Below are 23,551 nucleotides of genomic sequence, written 5' to 3'. Positions count from 1 at the left end.
ATTCCATCTGAAGGTTCTAAAAGACATTTCTGATATTCCCAGGACCCCACTGATAATAGAAAGAAATCATGGTGGACTTCCCTGGTGACACAGTGGTTAAGAATCTGCCTGCCAGTGCAGGGAACACAGGTTTGATCCCTGGTCTGGGAAGATTCCACATGCCACGGAGCAGCTAAGCCTGTGCGCCACAACTACTGAGCTGCGCTCTAGAGCCTGCAAGCCACAGCTATTGACCCCATGTACTGCAACTACTGAAGCCCGCACGCCTAGAGCCCGTGCTCTGCAACAAAGAGAAGCCACCGCAGTGAGAAGCACGTGCACCGCAACGAAGAGTAGTCCCTGCTTGCCGCAACCAGAGAAAGCCTGCGTGCAGCAACGAAGACCCAACGCAGCCAAAAATAAAAACAAAATTAAAAAGAAAAAGAAAGAAATCATAGAGACAGACATCTCAGAAAGAAAGAAAAATGATTAAATGATGCCTTAAAAGGTGAATTTTAATCAATGCAGACACTGAAAGGTGCCTTTAAATCTGGACAAGATTCTGTAACAGTTTATTAAACAGTTACCATTTATAAACAATTGGAATGTTACAGAGAAGTAATTCTTAACAGTTAGTTGTCCAGCAGTGCTTTCTTGAATTGTTGAACCACCTCTTTGTAGTCTGAGTAAATACTGGCTCTAGATCATCTGTCAGTGGTACTTTCCTGTGTTGGTGAGTGGTCGGACCTGATAAAGCTTAGTTTCCTTCTAACAGCAAGGGTCAGTGATTCCTTTTCCAATTTATTTATTTTTTGGTCTGTTTTATTTTCCCCTTTCTGTAATTAAGTCTTCTAATGGCACTATAGACTTTGCTTTATCTTTTTGATATTCAGAGTCAGGGATATTAACAGGTTTAAAGCTCTTTTTATGTATTTCTGGATTTTTCTTTTTTAAGGAAAATTAAACTGGAGTATGGGATAAGCATGTGTTTATCCCATAATATCTGTGAACATTGTTTTATTTTTATTATATATATGAACAAAGATACCTCAGAGTTATTTTTATTTGCTTTTTCAGTTGAAGTCTCCTGTGCATTTTTCTGTGCTTGCTCATAACCATTGCCAATCTTGCTCTTGGGTTGTCTTTTTCTTATAGATTTTTACAGATTCTTCGTGTACAATGGATATTAATCCTTTATGTTGCAAACACTTCATATCTCCGCTTGTCTTTGTTTAATGTTTTTCTTTTATCTTAAAGTATTACAAGTAATTTTCCTTTTGTAACTTCTGAATTTTGTGTTCTAAGAATACTTTCCACAGTTGACAATAATTTAAAAAATTCTATTTATAGGTTTTTGTTTTATGTTACAAATAATTTAGCTGTTTACTCTGAAACTTATATATGTTGTAAGATAAGGATCCAGTTCCTTTTTTCTTTCCTCAGATGATAGAGCTCACCAATGCTGTTTATTAAATCTAAATCTCTCCTTTTACCACAGATTCAAAATGCCACATTTAGCATTTACAAATTCTTTTACTCTCAGGCTTGTTTTGGGGCACTCTTTGTTTTCCCGATATTTACTTGTTTATTCCTATGCCAGTACCACATAGCTTGATGATGAGGATGATCATGACCCTGATAACAACAGCAGGAGCAGCAGCTAATGCGTATTGAGTATTACCTGTGTACCAGTCACAGTGGTAAATACTTTAACATATTTTACCTGATTCATTTCTCACAAAACCCAGAGTTAGGTATTCTTTTTTCTTTTGAAAATCTGGCTTAAATGTTCTGACCGGTAGCCATCTTATTTAATGAAAGGATTTTCTTTCTTTAAATATGGAACACTTCACAAATGTGCCTGTCCTTGCACAGGGGCCATGCTAATCTCTGTACCGTTCAAATTTTAGTTTATGTGCTGCCAAAGCAAGCAATTGAGTTAAGTATTTTCAATATCTTTATTTTTACAGGTGAAGAAGTAGGTTTTGAGAAGTTATATTTATTTAGGTTACAAGCTAGGACTGTCACCAACTCTGACTCTAGAGCCTATACTCTTAACCATGAGGTTGTGATTACTAGTGGGACAAATTTCCTCATTTTTCTTTTTTTAAAAATTTCTCGGGCTTCCCTGGTGGCGCAGTGGTTGAGAGTCCGCCTGCCGATGGAGGGGACCCAGGTTCGTATCCTGGTCCGGGAAGATCCGACATGCCGCCGGAGCGGCTAGGCCCGTGAGCCATGGCCACTGAGCCTGCGCGTCTGGAGCCTGTGCTCCGTAACGGGAGAGGCCACAACAGTGAGAGGCCCGCGTAATGCAAAAAAAAAAAAAAAAAAAAAAAATTTCTCAGCTATTCTTATGCATTTACTTTTCCATATGAACATTGTGCTTTTGATCTAGATAATGTTAATTATTTAGATTTATTTAGGGAAGAATGGATACCTTTATAATAATGGATCTTATTATCTAAAAATAAATGGTTTGTTTCATTTATTAAGGTTCTTTATATCCCACAGTTTTATTTTTTTAATATAGACTCTGAACATTTGTTGTTAAGCTTATTCATAGGTATTATTTCATGTGTGGTTTTAGAAAAACTTGTTATTTGGAAATAATTTCAAAGTTACAGAAGAGTTGCTAACATTTTGCCACATTTGATTTTGTCATTCCTTTCTTGTATATGTGTGTGGGTATCCTCCCCACATCCCCACCTTGAAAGTTAGTTGCAGACATCATTCTCATCACCCTTAATTACTTCGGTGTACATTTTCTAAATCAGGGACATTTTCTTATACACCGACAGTACAGTCAATCAAATTCAGGAATTTTAACATCACTATGACACAGTTATCTAATAGATAATTGTTGTAGGTTGAATTGTGTTTCCCCCAAAAGTTCTAATCCCCAGTATCTGTGAATGTGACCTTATTTGGAAATAGGGTCTTTGCAGATGTAATCAAGTTAAAATGAAGTCATACTGAATTAGGGTGGGCCCTAATCCAGTATGACTGGTGTACTGATAAGAAGAGGAAAATGCCATGTGACGATAGAGGCAGAGATGGGAACGACACAGCTGCAAGCCAAGGAGTCCAAGGATTGCCAGCCACAACCAGAAGTTAGCAGGAGGCAAGAAAGATTCTATCCAGAGTTTCAGAGGGAGCGTGGTCCCGCTGGCACCTTGATTTTGGACTTGTGGCCTCCATTACTGTGAGAGAATACATTTCTGTTGTTTTAAGCCTTTTTAAAAAAATTTATTTATTTATTTTTAATATATTTATTTATTTATTTATTTATTTTGGCTGTGTTGGGTCTTCGTTGCTGTGTGCGGGCTTTCTCTAGTTGCGGCGAGCGGGGGGCTACTCTTTGTTGCGGTGCGCTGGCTTCTCTTGTTGCAGAGCACGGGCTCTAGGCGTGCGGGATTCAGTAGTTGTGGCACGTGGGCTTAGTAGTTGTGGCTCGCGAGCTCTAGAGCGCAGGCTCAGTAGTTGTGGCGCACAGGCTTAGTTGCTCTGCGGCATGTGGGATCTTCCCGGGCCAGGGCTCGAACCCGTGTCCCCTGCATTGGCAGGCGGATTCTTAACCACTGTGCCACCAGGGAACCCCATATTTACTTATTTTTAAACAGCAGCCCTAAGGAGTTAATGTCGCAGTCCGTAATCAAAATTTTTCTAGTTGTCCTAATAGTGTCCTTTATAACAAAAATCCAGGGCTTCCCTGGTGGTGCAGTGGTTGGGAGTCCGCCTGCCGATGCAGGGGACACGGGTTCGTGCCCCGGTCCGGGAAGATCCCGCATGCTGCGGAGCGGCTGGGCCGCTGAGCCTGCGCGTCCCGAGCCTGTGCTCCGCGGCGGGAGAGGCCACAACAGTGAGAGGCCCGCGTACTGCAAAAAAAAAAAAAAAAAATCCAGAATGTAACCCACTGCATCTAGTTATGGCTCTTTAGTCTCCTTTAATCTGAATAGTTCTTTAGCCTTTATCTTTCATGATGTTGATATTTTTGAAAAGTCAGAATGCTTGTTTTGTACAGGGTACCTTATTGAGGATTTGTCTGTGCTTTCTCGTGATTAGATTTAGATTATGAAGTAGGGCAGGAATACTACTGATATATCAGGGGTATTGTGTCGTTCCTGGTATAGCCCATCAGGAGGCACACCTTGTTAGTCCCATTATTAGCAGTATTAATTCTGCTTAGGTAAGGTGATATCTGTCAGGTTTCTCCACTGTAAAGTTAACATTTTTCTCTTTTTCATTAATAAGTGATTTGTAGGAAAACAGTTTTAGATTCCATGAATGAGTCTTGCCTGAATTGATTATTGAAATGATGGCTGCAAAGTAATACTTTTCTAACTGTGTAATTCCTTCTATGTTTATTAGTTGGGATTCTGAAAGAAAATCTTCCCTTCTCACTCATTTATATCAGAGTGATTTTTGGATTTTCTTTTTAGTCAACAGGTTATAATCTATTAGTGTCATTCATTTTGATGCTCAAATTCATCCTGTATTTAGCCAGCAAGAGCCTCTTCAAGATGGTTCCTGTACACTTTCGATATATCCACATCATGTTTTGAGTAGTACTTAATTTTCTTGGTGTAAGATGTCCCAGGCTCTGAAACTGAGCAGAGGGCTTGTGTGTCTGCAGTGCAGAAAGCCAAACTCTGACAGCAGGAGTTTGTAGCAAAGTAAGGATTTGTTACAGGGTGCCATGCAGGGGAGTGGGAGACAAGCCTCAGGCCCACTCCAACTTGGTCTTTGAGTTAGGGATATTCTTAAAGGGGAAGAACAAAGAGGCTGGGATTAACAAAAGAGACATGGTCTTGTGACATTTTTCAGTCATAGTTTTGGGAGTCAGGATGTTTCTGGTTTATGATTCTCCTAGCCAGGTGGTCCATGGCTCGGGGGTCTGTTAGCTCATCTTGCCCTGGAGAAATGACCTGAGTTTGTATATTACTGATGATATCTACATCAGCAGCTTTAGGCATCTGACTCTGGTTGATTAGTGTTCAGTTAGCACGGCATTGAGGTCAGAGGGGACAAGAAAGGGGATAAAGTTTTGGATAGACATATTAACCATAAACTTTGTAATGGAACTTGGTTTCAGTCCCCACTCCTGTTTTAACTTTCCCCAAATCTTTCAGGGAATGGGGCGACAGCTGCTCTGGCTACTTCTTGTTGAAACAGGGTGTATTCTTGCCTCAATTTGGGGAATGGAAATGTTGCATTCCAACTTTCAAAACACTTGGTCAAATAGATCATAGGTCACCATGAAACAATACTTATTCACTTAACAAAGTGACAATAAAAGATTTCAAAAGCAAATATATAGAGTTAGAACAAATTACTTAAAAGGTAAAGAAAGTTAGCCGCTCAGTATTCCCCACAAAAAAAATTTGTTTTCTTAACAAAGAAAACATATTCAAGTTTTGTACCATATTGCCTTTAATCTTAAAATTCATTGACTCAATTAAATTCATCCTGATCTTAATCCTGACCACACACAGAATTCCTTTTTTTTTTTTGATTTTAATTTTTGTCTGCGTTGGGTCTTCGTTGCTGCATGCAGGCTTTCTCTTGTTGCGGCGAGTGGGAGCTACTCTTCGTTGTGGTGTGCGGGCTTCTCATTGTGGTGGCTTCTCTTGTGGCACGTGGGCTTCAGTAGTTGCAGCACACAGGCTCAGTAGTTGCAGCACATGGGCCCTAGAGCATGTGGGCTTCAGTAGTTGCAGTGCGTGGGCTCAGTAGTTGTGGCACACGGCTTAGTTGCTCCACGGCATGTGGGATCTTCCCGGACCAGGGATCAAACCCGTGTCCCCTGCATTGGCAGGTGGGTTCTTAACCACTTTGCCACCAGGGAAGTCCCATAGAATTCCTTTCTATGGATTCTTTATTTTCTCTTGCAAATCTTCTGCAACTTTCTGTATCCATATTAATTTGTCCCCTACTTTCTTTCCCTTAACAAAATGCATTTCCATTCCTTATACCTTCTTTTTCCTTGCATACAAAGATGTTTTCCATATTAATTTTTAGTTTTAATTACATTAATTAAAATTCTCAACTCTTAAAAACCTTAATTTCTGATGAAAACTAAGAAGTAAGTAATTGTGGACTGTTTGTCATACCACCATTTCCCCATTGGCAAATTTTATGAACATATTCTATAACCTCTAGAAACATACATTTCCTCAGAGCATAATTTTTTAAATTGAAGTATAGTTGATTTACAATATTATGTTAGTTTCTCATAACATAGTTTCTTTCCTCAACGTGGTACAGGATGTGTCTAATAAACCCAAACGTCTTTAGTTTTTCTCTCGTAAGAAGACAAAAGTAGATAGACTTGTTTAGCAGTTAATGTTTCAGTATTTTATCTTATTTGAAATGACCTGGATATTCAATGAATTCCCATCATTTAACTTTATTTAGCAAAACTTTAAAGTTTCAAGTTACCAAAAGTCTGGAGAAACTATTTTTACTTGAAATTTTAATTTATTTTTTTCATTTTTGGCCACGCCACGTGGCATGTGGGATCTTAGTTCCCTGACCAGGGATGGAACCCGGGCCCCCTGCGTTGGAAGCGTGGAGTCTTAACCACGGGGCCACCAGGGAAGTCCTTGGAGAATCTAGTTTTAAATAGACATACCTAAAACATAATTATGCCTTAGGAGTTCACCTAAAATTTCCTATCTCATTTATCTCTATTTCATTACTTATGAAAATACCAAGGTTGCAAATAGTGAGTCTACACATTACCCACAATTTCTGTCCAACTGCTGTAAATTGGGATTTCCCATGACACCTCCTTGGGTTTGATAATTTGCTGTAATGGCTAACAACTCAGGAAAAGTTTATTTACTTGGTTACTGGTTTATTATAAAAGGATACAACTCGGAAACAGGCAATGGAAGAGATGCACAGGGTAATGTATGTGGGAAGGGGTGTGGGGCTTCCAGGTAAGCCACCCTCCCAGAACCTCCAGGTCTCTTCAGCACCTGGAAGGTCTCTGAACCCCTTCAGTTAGGATTTTTATGGAGGCCTCTTTACAGAGGCTTCACTGATTAAACCATTGACTGTTGGTGTTTAGTTCAAGCTCCAGCTCCTCTTCCCTCCCCTGAGGTGGGAGTGTGTGGTGGGGCTGAAAGTTCCAGCCACTCAGTCCACTGGTGGGTTCACCCTAGGGGCTTTCTACTAGTTACCACTAACACAAACTCAGGGACTTGTGAATAACAAAAGGTGTTCCTTCACCTTTATTGCTCTTATCCGTCAGGAAATTCCAAGGGTTTTAGGAGCTCTGGGCTAGGGATAGGGAGGAAAACCAAATACATATTTCTTATTGTTAATCACAATGTGTCAAGTAGCTCCTGGCCACATGGGACAGTTGAGCAGTTGAAATGTGCTGTAAGTGTGAAATACATCCAGATTTTGAAGACTTAATATGATAAAAAGAATGTAAAATAATTCAACTTTTTTGGTTGATACATGTTGAAATTATAATATTTTGGATATATTAGGTTAAGTAAGATATTATTAAAGTTAATCTCACCTGTTTATTTTTCACCTTTTTTTTTTTTCCTGCTATGCAGCTTGTGGGATCCTTGTTCCCCCACCAGGGATCGAACCCCGGTCCTCTGCAGTGAAAGCGCGGAGTCCCAACCGCTGGACCTCCAGGAAATTCCCCTATTTTTAATGCGGCTACTAGAAAATTTAAAGTTATATATGTGACTCACATCATATTTTTGTTGGATAGCATTGCTCTAGATCCAGGCTGCCTGGGAGTTATCTTTGATTTGGAGCAAGTTACATAATCTCTGTGCCTCAGTTTTCTCACCTTTAAAGGAAAAGTAAAAAGAAAAAGTCTTTAACTCACAGGGTTGTTTTAAAGATTGAGTAGGTTGATGTGTGCAAGAGTACTTAGAACAGTGCTTGGCACATAGTAAGTGCCTAATGTTGTCTGTTACTATTCCCAATATGAGTGCAAACTGCATGAGGGCTGGGACTTTGTTTTGTTCACTACTATATCTCCACTTCTTAGGTTCTCAGTAATTTTTGAATGAATAAATGAATATGGAGAGTTTTTGAGTAACGTAGGTAGTGATTGGGAAGGTTTCTTGATTATCCAGAATGTCCGTTGAAAAAATATTACAACCAAGAAAATTGCATCCCTAAAAGACAGGTGGCGTGGACTTCTCTCTTAGGAAAAATCTATATCAAAAGGTTAGAAAAATCAAAAGACAAATTAGATATATTTTGAGATTAAAAAGTAGAAAATATATATTATTTGCACTGCATTTTCCAGGCTGTCCGAGACTCTCAATAAAAATTCTCTAAGCCTGCAAAAAAAACCCTAAAAAACTAAAAAACAATACTAAGTCAGTGATCAGATATCTGGTGGTGGGCTAGAAGAGCATGCTGCTGCTGGTCCTTGGTGTCTGTGGTATTTTAAGGGCTTTTCAGTGCTGTGTTTCCTCAGAAAAACTCTTAATTTGCTAGGGACTGATATTTGCTAGCAGTCCAAGAGAGTGCGAAGATTCCCCTGACTTAGGAACTCTTCACTAGATCTTTCCCTTGTTTCCCCACTTCTTGGCTCTGTAGAGACCCCAAACCAACTGTCAGGATTCGGCTGTCAGTAAAAAAACAAGGAAACTTTTTTCTGTATGTTTTGGAAGAGATTAAAGGGCATAGAACTAGTTTATTCTTGACAGGTGTCAGATAATTTACCCATAAAATATTTAACAATTTTTGATGGAATTTTTGACAAGGTTTAAACCCTTTTCATGCTTATTGATTTATTTAGGTCTCTATCTTTTAACTGAGTTAATTTTATTAACTTCCATTTGCTTAGATAGTCATCCTTTTCATCTGATTGTTAAAACTTTTTTAAAGTTCCCGTTTATAGTTTTTTCAAATCTTCTGTTGCTCTAGCATTCTTTTCACACCTAAAACTGTGTACTCGCCCTTTTCATTTCTTGATTAAGATTAAATCTAGTGATTTATCTATTTCATTGATTTTTATTTGTAAATCACATTGGAAGTTTTTCCATTATAATAATGAAATAAAAGAAAATTAAAAGAAAAATTAATTAGAAACAACAGGAAAAGAAATCTCAGTATGATTTACAAGTAAAAATCCTCTTTTTGAGTTTTTGTTTTTTTCCCTAAATTTTATTTGTATTAATTTCTTTTTAGTAATAGGTGTGTAAGACTATGAATTTTGCTCTGAATACAACCTTTGCTATAGCTCATTGATGTGGTAGGAAGTTGTTATTCTTTTTATTTTATAATTTCAGTTTGCATTTCCTCCTTGACACAAGAGTATTGGATCATGAAAAATCTTATGTATTCATGTTATTTAGGAAAACTTGAAAAAACACTCGTGTGCCATTTCTTTAGGTTTTATAGCATATAGTATTCTGTTGTCAATACTCAAAAATGATAAATAGGAGAAAATTGTTTCAAGTCAGAAATAGTTTATGCATGTATAGGTAACTTGTCTCATGGAATTTTAAATACCCATTCCTCAAATAAATAATACTATAAAATGTGGGCCTAATAATACAACCCACCTTTTTTATATACTTGCTGTAAGCAAGCAAATACTGCTAATACTACTGTAATATTCTGGAAAGAGCACAAAATAGTATCAGTATTGCAAAAAATCTTAACCAATTCTAATACAGTTTTTGTGGCTCTTGTTGGAAACTTGTACTCCTTTATATGATAAACCGTAAAAATCAAATGCAGTCTTTTAACTTTTTAATAAGATGTTTTAAATGTTGACATATATTCACATAGTTATTACATACATGTTTTTAAAAAATGACCTCAGGATTGAAATAGTATAGCACAGAAGTAAGGAACAGTTCAGAAATATTGTACCAAGGTTCTGGCTTTGATTCTTAGGTCATGCTAAGGAACTAAAGACTGTGATCGTTTATAGCCTAGGGTAAAAGGCTTCTCATGTAATATGAAAGTAGAAAGAAAGAAAACATCAACTCTTCTTTGATTAAAAATTTCATGTCTCCCTTTTTTTTTTTTTAAAATGAAAGAAGGTTTAATCAGGGAGATACACGCTCCATAGACAGTGTGTGGGCCATCTCGGAAGGTGAGAGGCCAAAAACTTCATGTCTCCTTTTAATATGACAGCTCCATTGGACTATGATAAAACCATTCACACTACTTCCACATTAATTTTTTACTCCCAAGAGCCAAAGCAGGCAAATTGATATTCTTTGGCAATTCAAATGTAAATGGAATAAAGTCCTTCAGAAAATATGTCATGTAGATCTGTTTGATTTTATGATATAGATATGGTCCTTGGAGCTTGACTATATAAAAATTTGATAAGTACCAAATCTTATTTTCCTATAAGTTTTCATTTACTCGTGTCTATAACATTCCTACCTATTTCTAAGTGGAGTAATAGCAGTTGCTAAATAATAATGCAGAAAACCGATATTATCAATTGTTGTTGCCACCTTGAATTGATAAGATGATGTCAGAAATGTCTGGAAATGGTGAACATGCATTTTACCTTTCTCATATAGCTGCTGTTTTCTTGTCACCTACCTTATACTGACATTTTGAGGCTAGAGCAGTTGTTGAGGTCATAAGCATTATCAGTCTTGACAGATTAAAGGAGATGTAGATAACTAGTAAATTAATCTTGTTAATTATTATGGATTAAGTTTATTTTTATTTATTCTTGGCTGCGGTGGGTCTTTGTTGCTGAGCACGGGCTTTCTCTAGTTGTGGTGAGCGGGGGCTACTCCTCGTTGTAGTGCCTGGGCTTCTCATTGCGGTGGCTTCTCTTGTTGCGGAGCACAGGCTCTAGGCGTGCGGGCTTCAGTAGTTGTGGCTCGTGGGCTCTAGAGTGCAGGCTTAGTAGTTGTAGTGCATGGACTTAGTTGCTTCGCGACATGTGGGATCTTCCCAGACCAGGGCTCGAACCTGTGTCCCCTGCATTGGCAGGTGGATTCTTAACCACTGCGCCACCAGGGAAGCCCTAAATTTATTTTTACTTAGGGTGATTTTTTTTTTTTTGTACTACAGTCTTTTTATCTCCATTCCCTTTGGTTAAAGAAGCCAGATTCAAACATTAATTTGTTGACTAATATTTATCTTTTGGGTCAAGTCCTAAACATTGATGGGGAAAAGAATCTGTAATTCAATTCAACAAACTTAAAAAAAATTTACATCTACTCCAGGCGAGGCACCATATTAATAAGGCTTTTTAGGAGGTAAAAAGGAAACTCTCCTTTCTGTTTATCAATTAAGTATTCCACTTCTTTAGATAACCTGAGAGAAATATTGTATTGGAGTCTTAAAGTTCAATGGCAGATCAAGAGAAAGGCCCATTCAGGAGACGCCAGGTGAAGGTAAGATTTGAGAAGGTTTTGAAGGATAAATAAAATGGACATTCCATAGGAAGCTGGTAATAGGAACAAAGACACAGAGAAGATGGACAAAGCAAGGTGCTTTCTGGTTATAGTAAATAGGTATGCTTGGAGCATAGGAATAAGGGGTCAATCATATACTTAAAAATGGTGGCTCCCATCATTACTTAAAAATGAGTGCCTGCTCATCACCTGGGATGTCTGTTAATGTGTAGCCTCCTGAGTTCTACTTCCAGAAATTTGAATTCAGTAAACCTGGACTGAGAGCCAGGAATCTTCATTTGTAATAAGTACCTCAGACCCTTATCACGCAGGTGGTATGGAAAAATTGAAAATAGAGACCCATTTATACAACTTGAAGCTTTAAAGATGTTCAGTTTGACAGTGGTAGACCACTGGAGGTGTGGAGTCTTACTGTCTCACTTGCCGTGTGACCTTGGACAAGTTACTTAATCCTCTGTGTATCAGGTTCTGCATCTGTAAATGAGGAAAGTAACAGTAATTATTTTTCAGAGTGTTTTGAGAATTAAATGAGATAATTCATTTTAAGTGGTAAGCACAGTGGCTATAACACACTAACTGTTCAGTAAGTGTTAGCTCTTTTTGAAATCATTGTCATCTAATTAAGAGAAATATATTTATTACTAGGTTATGATTAAATTCATTAGTTATTTTACCCTACATGCTTAATCAGACTACTTTTTGGTATATTACCTTGTGTATATTACTTTTGCTCATTCATTTATTCAGAAAAACATTTTGAAATGTAGTGGGTGTGCACAATATTAGATATACAAAAAAAAGAATGTCTTAACTACTTGTTCTTGATTTGCTAAATTATTGATTTTTGTTTTAGTAATTGATGACTAAATACATGCCTAGCAAATTCAATACTTTTCTATTTGGAGCAAAACAATATAATGTAACAATTCATTTGAATGAATTTTAATTCACTTAAAAATGCAAAAGTGGCAAAGAAATTGTTGGAGGGCTTTAGTACATTTAAAGATATAATTTTAAAGCAGAACAAAAAGCTATACATTTTAAAAGTACAGCATTTTAGATTTTTCCTTTAAAAAATTTATTAGAGGGAAATTTAGCAGTATGTAATCAGTTTTCAAAAAGCACAACCTTTGACTCGCTTATGGAAGTCTTTTCTATCAAAGTATTTATATACAGTCAGTTTACATTATTTGCAGTAGTTATGTTCTAGAAAGTCACCTTGAACACTGATTTAGTGAATACTGAACCATTGCTTCTAGAGGAAATACAAGGTTAGGTCCCTGTGAGCCTCTGATTACAACGTTTTGTCAGCTGATAAATGTATAATCTGTTTTATGTGTGCTTCTATTTAAAAACACACCTTATTTATATTTTCTTTTGGAGGAGGCAAATAGTTTATCTAGCAAAACAGAGAAATACAATTAGATTTCACCAAGTTTACAGTTATCTAGCCTTCTTTTTGAGCTCTCCTGAAAGAACTAAGATTCCTTCCAGTAATACATCTTAAGTCTGCCCTAGAAGGCTCAACAAGTAGGGAGAAAACTACTAAAAACACACCTTATTTAATGTGTATTGTTGATTCAATAACACTGAACTAACAAATAGCACTATAACTCGTGTCTGAATGAAGCTTATCCAGCACACATTTTCTCTATAAGGTGCACCACAGCCTTCTTGTGTTTAGAGAGAGGACAGCGCTTCAGCAGCAACACCTGGGATACTATTTTAAACAGTAACATCACCAACAAAAACACAAAAAGAAAAGAAAGTGGCACTAGATAGACCGTGGAAAGGACACTAGTTTACAGTATGAGAGCCTTGCTTGCCCTGAGCTGGGTACGTGTGGATCTCGCAACTCATTTTTCATGGCTCTGCTCATGTCTGCAAGTGTCTGCTAAAACACCATAAATTATCATTGGTTTGGGAGTTACAAATAAATCTTAACAAGCAGGCTATTTTGCAAATATGGAATCCATGATAATGAGGATTTATTAATGATGACATTTTTATAGTAGTGTATGTTGCAGAATATCTTCTGGGCTAACCACAAGAGACAAAGGTCCTATTTCAGATTTCCTTAGCTCTCCTGCATGTGTCACCCAAATTCAGTACTCCTATATTAAGCACCCCTCCCTCTCACTCCATAGAGGGGAAAAAAGGAAAACGCCTCCGTGTTTGGTGTTGTGCTGTCAAGGAAGTCACCCACCCACTTAGTCTCCCGTCTTTGAGTCCTTGTGATTTTGGTAATTGCTATGCTGAGACCAGCTTCCTAAAGAATTCCCATTCAGGGGACACCGAAAGAACAGTTGGGTCCAGAGTGTCATCCAGACAGGCTGCTCGTAATGCCAACCACAGCCCTGTTACCAGGACTCGGACCTTCTACAGTGCTTCTCTCTCCTCCAGGGACTTAGAGCCAGGCCAGCTCTGCCCGTTCTTATTTCTTCCTCCAAGGCTAGTACTTACTTCCCTTTGTAAGGGAAGAGGAAGGTGGTACTCTTACTGGCTTATTTCCCTTTAAAACCTAGTTAAATGAATGAGTTGTTCATTTGATTGATTCAACTACTTTGTTCTACTTGGTTAAATTAAACCATTCTCCTAATTTAGCAAAGTTATGTTGCTTAGTACAGAATTAGCTTTAAATCATAATAAACTCTGAACCCTAACAGACCAGTGTGATTTTTTTTTTTTTTTTTTGGCTGTGTTGGGTCTTCGTTGCTGTGCGTGGGCTTTCTCTGGTTACGGCGAGTGGGGGCTACTCTTCGTTGCAGTGCGCAGGCTTCTCATTGCAGTGGCTTCTCTTGTTGCGGAGCACGGGCTCTAGCTGTGCAGGCTTCAGTAGTTGTGGCACACGGGCTCAGTAGTTGTGGCACGGTCTCTAGCGCGCAGGCTCAGTAGTTTTAGCGCACGGGCTTAGTTGCTCCGCGGCACATGAGATCTTCCCAGACCAGGGCTCGAACCCTTTTCCCCTGCATTGTCAGGTGGATTCTTTTTTTTTTTTAATAATATTGATGTATTTATTAGTCAAGTACTAATAGTGATTATACAGTTTTTACTCTTCTTTGTACGCGGGCCTCTCACTGTTGTGGCCTCTCCCGCTGCGGAGCACAGGCTCCGGACGCGCAGGCTCAGCGGCCATGGCTCACGGGCCCAGCCGCTCCGCGGCATGTGGAATCTTCCCAGACCGGGGCACGAACCCGTGTCCCCTGCATCGGCAGGCGGACTCTCAACCACTGCGCCACCAGGGAAGCCCTATAATCCTTTTTATATATGCTGTTATCAAGTTTTCCATTCATATAAAATTTAAAATCAAAGAATTATAACTTAAAACATGACTAATTACTAATATATTCTTATTGTAGCTAATTCACTCGAGTAAAATAATTCTGTCTAAATGTTAATAGCTTTCACTTGGTGGAACAGTAAATGCCAAGTGTTTTGATTGCTCAGACACCCTTATTTTCTAGGACCTTCTCCACCATCTCATGGTTAAAGTGGGATCTGCCATTTCCGGTGGTGATCCCACCTCTTGGCTTAGAGAGACAGACCCAGAAGCAGGTAGCTGACCCAATATGGGCCAGGGTCCTTTAGGAATTTGGAATTGATACTTAGAATCCTCTGTCTGGCTCTAAAATGAAGATCATAACTCTGGAACTGTTGATAGCCATAACTCTGGAACTGTTCTACCATGTGAAGTCAAGAGCCAAAAAGCCATTCTTCCACAGGAGAAAAGAATAAGACAGATGAACAGAGTAGCAGAGGTGAAAGATGGAGAGGGACTGAGACAAATATAGGAAGGGAATGGAGAAGAGAGGGGGATTAAATAGGCAGGGAGACGAGGAGGAAAGAAGGGGGGTTGGGGAGGGAGTGAGCAGAGACAGGAGGACTCAGGAGGAAGAGAGACAAATGAACAAACTAACTTTTTATGGCTTGGGCTCCTGATTCTGGTTTTTTCTTATGACCTTGGATTGGATTCCATGAGACACTGCTGTAACCTTTATTTAAAATGCTCTTTTTGCTTAATCTCCCTCTAGTTAGTTCTGTCCTTGTAGCCAGAATAGTCTTAACTAAAGCAAACACTTGTTTTTGTTACGGTACTGCTAGCTGCTCTACATACAATATTAGTTAATTCTCACAACCTTTCATGATAGATAGCATTCCTCCAGAAAAATGAGGGAACCTGGGTTTAGGAGAGATTAACTAATTTGATCAAGAATCCCAGTAGCTATTAAGAAACAAAACCAGAATTGAAATGTGGTCTAATTCCAAGTCAGTTCTTATTCATTCACTCTAAAGACATTTATTGACCATCTCTGTGGGCTAGCACCGGGCCAAGGTACAACAGAGACCAACAGGCAGTGACAATTTAGTAAATGCTGTGGGGAAGGAATAAAATGGGCTATAAGAGCACGTGAGAGGTCAGGGAAGATGCCTTGAACATTTAAGCTAAGAGCTGAAGGTTGAGTAGTCATAAGCCAAGCATAAGGAAAGAGGTAGGTTGTGGTGAGCATTTATGAAAAGAAAATGGTGCAATTGAGAATCTAAAAAAAATTCATATGCAGGGAGCAAGGAGATGGATGGAAAGAGGTGAGCCAGGAGAGGTAAATAAAGCAAATCATGCAGGGACTCCTATTTCATATTAAGGAATTTAGACCTTATATTGGGAGCAGTATATGGACAGGGCCATTGAAGGCTCCTAATCAGATTTTCTCTTTAGAAAACACAAACATCCTTCACACTACACCCAGAAAAGACTGGAGAAATTCTTAACACTAGAGACAGTGAAGGTCAGCGAAGGAAGCTTTTGCAGTAATCCAGACAGTAAATGGTTAGTACCGAGGGAAGTAGTAATTAGTTGAGGGAAAAGTGGAAGAATGTTGGAGATTACAGGGTAGTATTGTCAGTTCCTGTTGACTGACTGGATGTGTGGGAGCGTGGGAGGAGTATGAGTTAAGAATGACTCTCAGGTTTCTGACTGAGGCAGCGGGGTGGACTGGAACAGTGTACTCACCATTCACTGACATCTGGGTGACAGAGAAGGAAGAGTGGATTTTGGTGGGAAAGATGGCAGATTCTATTTCGGACGTGATGAATTTGAGTTCTTGGAAGATAGCTGTCCCAGCTAACAAAGCCTCCTGCAGAGAGTGGATATGTTGACAAAATGAGAACTAGTCTTTCATCTTCACCCTTCATGTTTCTGGAGGGCAGTGCCTATAGGTATCTAATGAATTTTGATATTTTAGAGGATCTGAAAGACTTTTTCCATTAATTTTAAAAAAGTAAAATCACGGTCTCTTCCAGCAAATCGCTAGAAGGTCATTGATTGTCTTTGCCATTCTACTGTGTAATTACCATTATTCTGTAGACTTTTATGTTTAGAAGAAAAAAAAAACCTATTTAAAGGCAAAATTGGTACTCCACGTATCCTTTTACCTAGTAGATATCCAGAGAATTATATTAGCTTTTATTTCCTTCAAAATCAGTGCCAGGAAAGAGAAAAATAAACATTTATTGAGTACATATTGTATGACAAAACCACAGTTTAAAAAAAAATTATTGCTGACAGGACAGAACTTTCTTCGTGGAAGTTAAAAATTAAAATATCTTTTAACATACTTGGTAATTCAAATTTTGAAGCAAGCATTTTAAAACACTGTATTAACCTCTGACAAAACCAAAGTAAACTGTTTACTTCATGTAGTAATGGAACATCTTGTTTGAGAAGTTGGCAGAGTAAGCTAAAAAGGACAGTGTTTTAAAAAGAAGGTTATAATTCTTCCATACATCTAAAATTATTTCACAATAGTTTTTAAATAAATGATGGTTTTAAACCTATATAATATGCACAAGTTACAATTAAATTCCTGGATACCAATCAAAATGTATTATTGATTGATTGGCTGCGTTGGGTCTTGGTTGCAGTGCGCGGGCTTTCTCTAGTTGCGGCAGGTGGGGGCTACTCGTTGCGTTGTGCGGGCTTCTCATCACGGTGGCTTCTCTTGTCGCGAAGCACGGGCTGTAGGCACGTGGGCTTAGTTCCCCCACAGCATGTGGGATCTTCCCGGACCAGGGATTGAACCTGTGTCCCGTGCATTGGCAGGTGGCGTCTAAACCACTGCGCCACCAGGGAACTCCCCAAAATGTGGTTTTAAAAACTTCTTTCGTACTAGTAGAAATACTAGCCTGAGTTCGAGAGGCGAGGATACAGTTTCTGCTTATTCCTGATAAAAGGCTAGTGATTTTACAGAATATAAGACCTGCACCAAATGGTATCAAAGGTCCGAAAGGTTCCTGGTCTCTGAGAGTGGTAACAGATTAAACTGATTCACTTCTTGCCTTGCTTCCCTAAACTCATCTTCAGCCGTGCCCCTCGTCATGTGATTTATTTTGATTTTTGAAATATATCTGACTATTCCTTGCTGTTGCTTCTGTTGCTAAAGATCCCTTTCCTCAGATCTGCATTAATTTCATGTTTACAGTTGTATATTTTATTTACCAAATAGATGTCTCAGTTTTATATCTATTGACTAAAACATGCATTGAAACTCAAAATATTGTTACAGCAAAAGCACAGTGGAAAAAAAATATTACAGGAATTTGGAGAAAGCTAAAGAGTTCTGGGTCAGTTTTATAAACTGCTGTTTCTAAAATCGTGTATCTAATTTCTTCTCTTTAGTCTTAAAAAGATAAACAGAAGGGACATATACATTATTATAGAAATAGTTGAATGATATATATATATTTTTTTGCGGTACGCGGGCCTCTCACTGTTGTGGCCTCTCCCGTTGCGGAGCACAGGCTCCGGACGCGCAGGCTCAGCGGCCATGGCTCACGGGCCCAGCCGCTCTGCGGCATGTGGGATCTTCCCGGACCGGGGCACGAACCCATGTCCCCTGCATCGGCAGGCGGACTCTCAACCACTACGCCACCAGGGAAGCCCTGAATGATATATTTTTAAGGCTTAAAACTACGACTAAAGAAGAATCCATACAGTGTCTGAGGAGCATTTAATTTCCATAAGGACTTGAAAGTATTAACTAATTGTTTACTATAATTTCTAGGTCAAAAATCTTGACAAAGAACGATAAAAACATCTTAAGATAGGTATAAAATCAGCTTATTTTTTCAAGAGTTGACTGAATTTGTAGAGAGAATGATGCTTATAAATACTTACAAGTAATAAATATCTTGGGGCTTTACATTAATTTGTAATTTGTTACTATATTTCCTAACACAATAAATTTTAAGTGTTCTTTACATCAGGTCCTTATGGCTGATCCTGTGCCAGACTTCATTAAAGAAACCATGCGGAACAACCCAGAATTTAGAATGAGTTGGCTTTTTCTTTAAGTTCACTTGTTTGCACATCTAAAGTGCAAAAAAAGAAAAAATTGGTGGTAGAAAATTGCTGTCAGTGACACTGCAAGCTCAGTTTTCCATTGCTCACATTTTCTATTCTCCTTTGACTCTTGGGAAATTAAGTTCTTTGTTTGCTTTTACTAGACAAAGTGCACGCCCTTTAGTCGTGTGATGTTTCCTCCTCTCCGTCTGTTTTCTATTCTTTCATGGTCCTGCTTATCTTTTGTGCTTTATGCTAAAGGAAAGGGATTTAAAAATGAAAGTAAGAGAAAAAATCGTTGACTATGTTTATGATCCATAGAGCACTGTGTCAAACTAGGGCTTTTTACCCCCTTACTGGATACAGCATATAATGTCACAGTTGGTTAACTTGCTAGAGTTCGTTTATAGAAATAATGTACATTTAAATTTAAGAGTTCAAAAGTGTGTTAAGTCATCTGAGAATTTTTAATCACTATTACTAATAATAAAACAACATGGTTATGGTGGAGAGGGGCGGGATGCTGTTTTCAGAGTTAGTAGATTTGTGTTGTGGGTAGAGCAGTGAGGCTGACTGCCAATAGTATTATCATGTTTGTAACATTTTCTAAAGGGCTGATGTTCAGTAACTTATCAAAGAACAGAAAATGTTATACACAAGCTTCCCCAGAGGCTGTATGGGTAGTGGAAAGAGGGCAGCCTAGAACTCAGACCCAGTTCCCCAGTTGTGCTTACTTTTAGCTTCATCTCCTTGAGCAAATGACTTCACCCACCCAGATGTCAGGTTCTTCAAATAAAAGATGTAGAGGCTATACCTACTTTTTTTTTCCCTGGTAATATTAGGATTATTATGGGGTCAAATTAAATAATAAAAAAATACTTTGGAGACATAAAACACTGTTAAAGAGTAAAATACTATTAAGACAGAATACCTTAACATAGAGTACAATGTGAAGTGTTACTTGCTAATGATTGAGCCAGGTGCATTTTAAAAATTATTTCAAATCTGTTCCAGCTCTACTAAACATACTGTTACAAAGCAGGTTCTGTTATAGTATAGGCAGTTCTGATATATGACTGCCTGATGGAAATTTGAAAAACTTTTATCTGACTTATGGAATTGATAAGTTAAGGAAATAGTTGAAGAACCTACAAGTATTTCTAGAATGCTTGCTATGCTTGGCCTTTTGGGGAGAAACAAATGTTAGGCAGGTTGTTGGAAAGAATAAGTCAGAATCAAGTTACAATTCAGTGATTTATTCTTTCTTTTTCTAACTATTTATTTATTTGTTTGGCTGCGCCAGGGCTTAGTTGCAGCATGTGGGATCTTTAGTTGCAACATGCAGCCTTTTTTAGTTGCGGTATGTAGGATTTAGTTCCCTGACCAGGGATCAAACCCAGGCCCCCTGCATTGGGAGCACAGAGTCTTAACCACTGGACCACCAGGGAAGTCCCTGATTTATTCTTTCAACAAAAATTAAATGAATACCCATGCATCTAAAGCAATTTGTATTAAGCAGAAGAAGATCCTTGTAGTATAGGCTCTGTTCCCTGTTGCTGTCTCTTCTGGCCTCATCTTTCCCCTTATTACTCTTCCACATTGTACTTCAGCACCAAACTACTTACAGTTTCAAAGTCCCACTTTGTTCTGTCTTGTCTGTGGGCTTTTGTACATCCTGCTAGCTCTGCCTCTAAAAGACAGTCTCTGCTCCCTGATTTTAAAGTCTAATTGGCTTTTTTGTCTCCCCCAACCCCAGGTCTGTGTTTGGGAAGATTAGCAGGTGGTAGGGAAAGCAGGTTGGGAAGGTAAATTGGGGAAGTTAACGTGGAATACCAGGTTAAGGAGTTGGGTTCTTCTTCTGTAGGTACTAGGAAGCCATTGAAAGATTTAATCCTGGATGGTGTTCTAGACAAGGTCTCCTCTATAAAAATTATTAAGCAGTTCACAAGTTAGAACCTCCTTGGATTGGATTAGAGGTTGAGAATCACTATAAATTATCCAATTATGTAGCATAGTTGCAGAAACAGAGATGATTAGGATCTGAAGAAAAACAGAGCAGTCATTCGTTCATTTTAAAAATATTATTGATGCTTATTATGTTCCAGGCTCTGTTCTAGGTTCTGGGAATACTACAGAGAATGCCTTATAGATCAATAAGAAAAAGAGACAACCCTATAAGAAACTGAGTAAGTGTTTTGAATAGACATTTCACAAAAGGGAATGGCCAATAAACATATGAAAAGGTGCTCACTTCATCAATAATTATGAACACAAAATTTAAAGCACAGTGAGAGACCACTACATACCCACCAAAACAGATAAATTTTAAAAGATTGAAAATGCCAAGTATTGATGAACATGTGAAGCAATGGCAACTCTCATAATCTGCTGATGGGATTATATACTGGTGCAGCCACCCTGGTAAACTGTTCTGCACTGTGTACTCTGTGACCCAGCAATCTCCTGCAAGGTATATTTCCAGTAGGATGGTTGCTGGCAGTTAAGTATGTTTCTTAATCTGGGTGGTGAGTACATTGGTGTTTGGTTTGTGCTAATTCGTCTAGCTGTACATTTGTTATATTTACTTTTCTGCATATATGTTATACTTCAATAAAATTTAAAAACAAAATTTGCCATTAGATTCTGGAGAGGAGAGCCATCATTATCCTCAAAGTCATTACCATTATAGCAAACATTAGTGGTTATTATATGCTAGGCACTGTTGTAGGCGCATTACATGTATTAACTCATTTAATCCTCACAATAACTCTTGAGTCTTAACTTTTATTATTCCCATTTTACAGATGAGGAAACAGGCACAGAAAGGTTGAGTAACTTGCCAAAGCTCACGAAGCTGCTGAGCGGTGGACTCAGACTTTTTTAATTTTTTTATTTTTTGCGGTACGCGGGCCTCTCACTGTTGTGGCCTCTCCCGTTGCGGAGCACAGGCTCCGGATGCGCAGGCCCAGCGGCCATGGCTCACGGGCGCAGCCATTCCGCGGCATGTGGGATCTTCCCGGACCGGGGCATGAACCCGTGTCCCCTGCATCAGCAGGCGGACTCTCAACCACTGCGCCACCAGGGAAGCCCTGGACTCAGACTTTGAACCCAGACGTTCTGTTTCTAAAATCTGTTCTTAAGCACTGTGCTGTACATCCAATAAGCAAATAACAGAACAGTCTGTGCTGTCAACGCTTATGTTTTATATAGTGATAAGTGCTATCAAGAAAAATAAAGCAGGTTAAAGGGGAATAGGCAGTACTCTAGGGAATGTTGTACTGCTGCTTTATATAGGGTGGTCAGAGAAGTTCTTATTGAGAAGGTGGTAATAGTGCAAAGACCCGAAGAAGCTGAGGGTATGAGCCATGCCAGTATGTAGCAGAAGAGCTTTCCAGGCAGAGAAAAGAAGGGGCAGTGGCCTGAGATGGGAGTTACTTGGCCTGTCTGAAGGACAGCAAGAAGGCCGTGGGGCAAATAAGGACACAGTAGTAGGAGATGAGGTAAGAGAAGTAATGGGGGCTCCGTAGTAGGATCTCGAAGGCGATTGTAAGAACTTTGGCTTTTACTCTGAGTGCAGTGAGAGTCTTGGACGGATTGTGGCACAGTGATGTGAAATGACTCGTGATTTATTTATTTATTTAATAAATTTATTTATTTATTTATGGCTGCGTTGGTTCTTTGTGGCTGCGCATGGGCTTTTCTCTAGTTGTGGCGAGCGGGTGCTACTCTTTGTTGCGGTATGTGGACTTCTCATTGCAGTGGTTTCTCTTGTTGCAGAGCACAGGCTCTAGGCGCACGGGCTTCAGTAGTTGTGGCATGTGACCTCAGTAGTTGTGGCGCTCGGGCTGTAGAGCGCAGGCTTAGTAGTTGTGGCACAAGGGCTTAGTTGCTCCGTGGCATGTGGGTTCTTTCCAGACCAGGAATCGAACCCATGTCCCCTGCTTTGGCAGGCGGATTCTTAACCACTGCGCCACCAGGGAAGTCCCTGATGCATGTTTTAAAAGGATAGCTCTGTTACTTTGAGAAAAGCCCGTGAGGGGGTGCAAAAGCAGGAACAGGGAGACCATCTAGGCTGTTGGGAGTAATTCCATGTTGTTGAATTAGTGAGAGATGGTGTGACTTGGACCAGATTAGTAGTGGAGGTGGAGAAAAGTTTTCAGATTCTGGATATATTTGTAAAATAAAGCCTAGGAATTTGCTGTAGAGTTGGATATAGGATGTGAAATAAAGAGATTAAAGGATACTTCAGAGTTTTTGTCCTGAACAACTGGAGGAACAGCATTAGCATTTACTGATATGGGGAAGATTGCAGGAGCTGGTTTGGGGAAAAAGATTAGGAGTCTTGGAAATGTTAAATTTGAGGTGCTTTTAGACATGTAAGTTGGGGATATTGAGTAGATATTTAGAAAACTAATCTGGAGTTCAAGTGAGGAGACTTTGGTAACCGTTGATGTATACTGTTGTACAGGTATTTAAAGATATGAGACTGGGTGTACCAGCAAAGGAGTGAGTGTAGATGGAGAAGGCCTGTGTTCAGATGTCAGGAGGTGAGGAGGGTGTGTCCTAGAAACTAGGTGGAAAAGGGAGGGATCCCTTGTATGGACTGTGGCTGACTGGTTAGGTGAGATGAGGACTGGATTGATTTAGCAATGTGCAGTTAATTGGGGACCTTAGTGAGCAGTTTTAATGTAGTGGAAGCAGCAAGCATGGGCCCAAATCAAGAAAATTCAGATTATATTTTAAGTGAGTATGAGAAACATAGGAAAGTTAGAAAAAATTTTTGCCAAAATAAGTGGGATGTGTAGAGAGAAGAGGGAAAGTTGAAATGGACAGGATTATGAAGGCCAGAGGT

At 39.0% G+C, this 23,551-nt stretch overlaps 1 protein-coding gene and 1 pseudogene across 1 annotated transcript in view; one reads left to right on the top strand and one right to left on the bottom strand.

Moving 5' to 3' along the window:
• The window catches only part of YES1 (YES proto-oncogene 1, Src family tyrosine kinase), a 75,910-nt gene that overhangs the window by 11,384 nt on the left and 40,975 nt on the right, over positions 1-23,551 (top strand). The gene's annotated exons all lie outside the window — the stretch shown is intronic.
• Positions 1,813-1,909, bottom strand: LOC132504598 (U6 spliceosomal RNA; annotated as a pseudogene).

This window comes from Lagenorhynchus albirostris, chromosome 14 (genome assembly GCF_949774975.1).
Source record: "Lagenorhynchus albirostris chromosome 14, mLagAlb1.1, whole genome shotgun sequence".
NCBI lineage: Eukaryota > Metazoa > Chordata > Mammalia > Artiodactyla > Delphinidae > Lagenorhynchus > Lagenorhynchus albirostris.
This window is presented reverse-complemented; position numbering and strand designations above follow the sequence as displayed.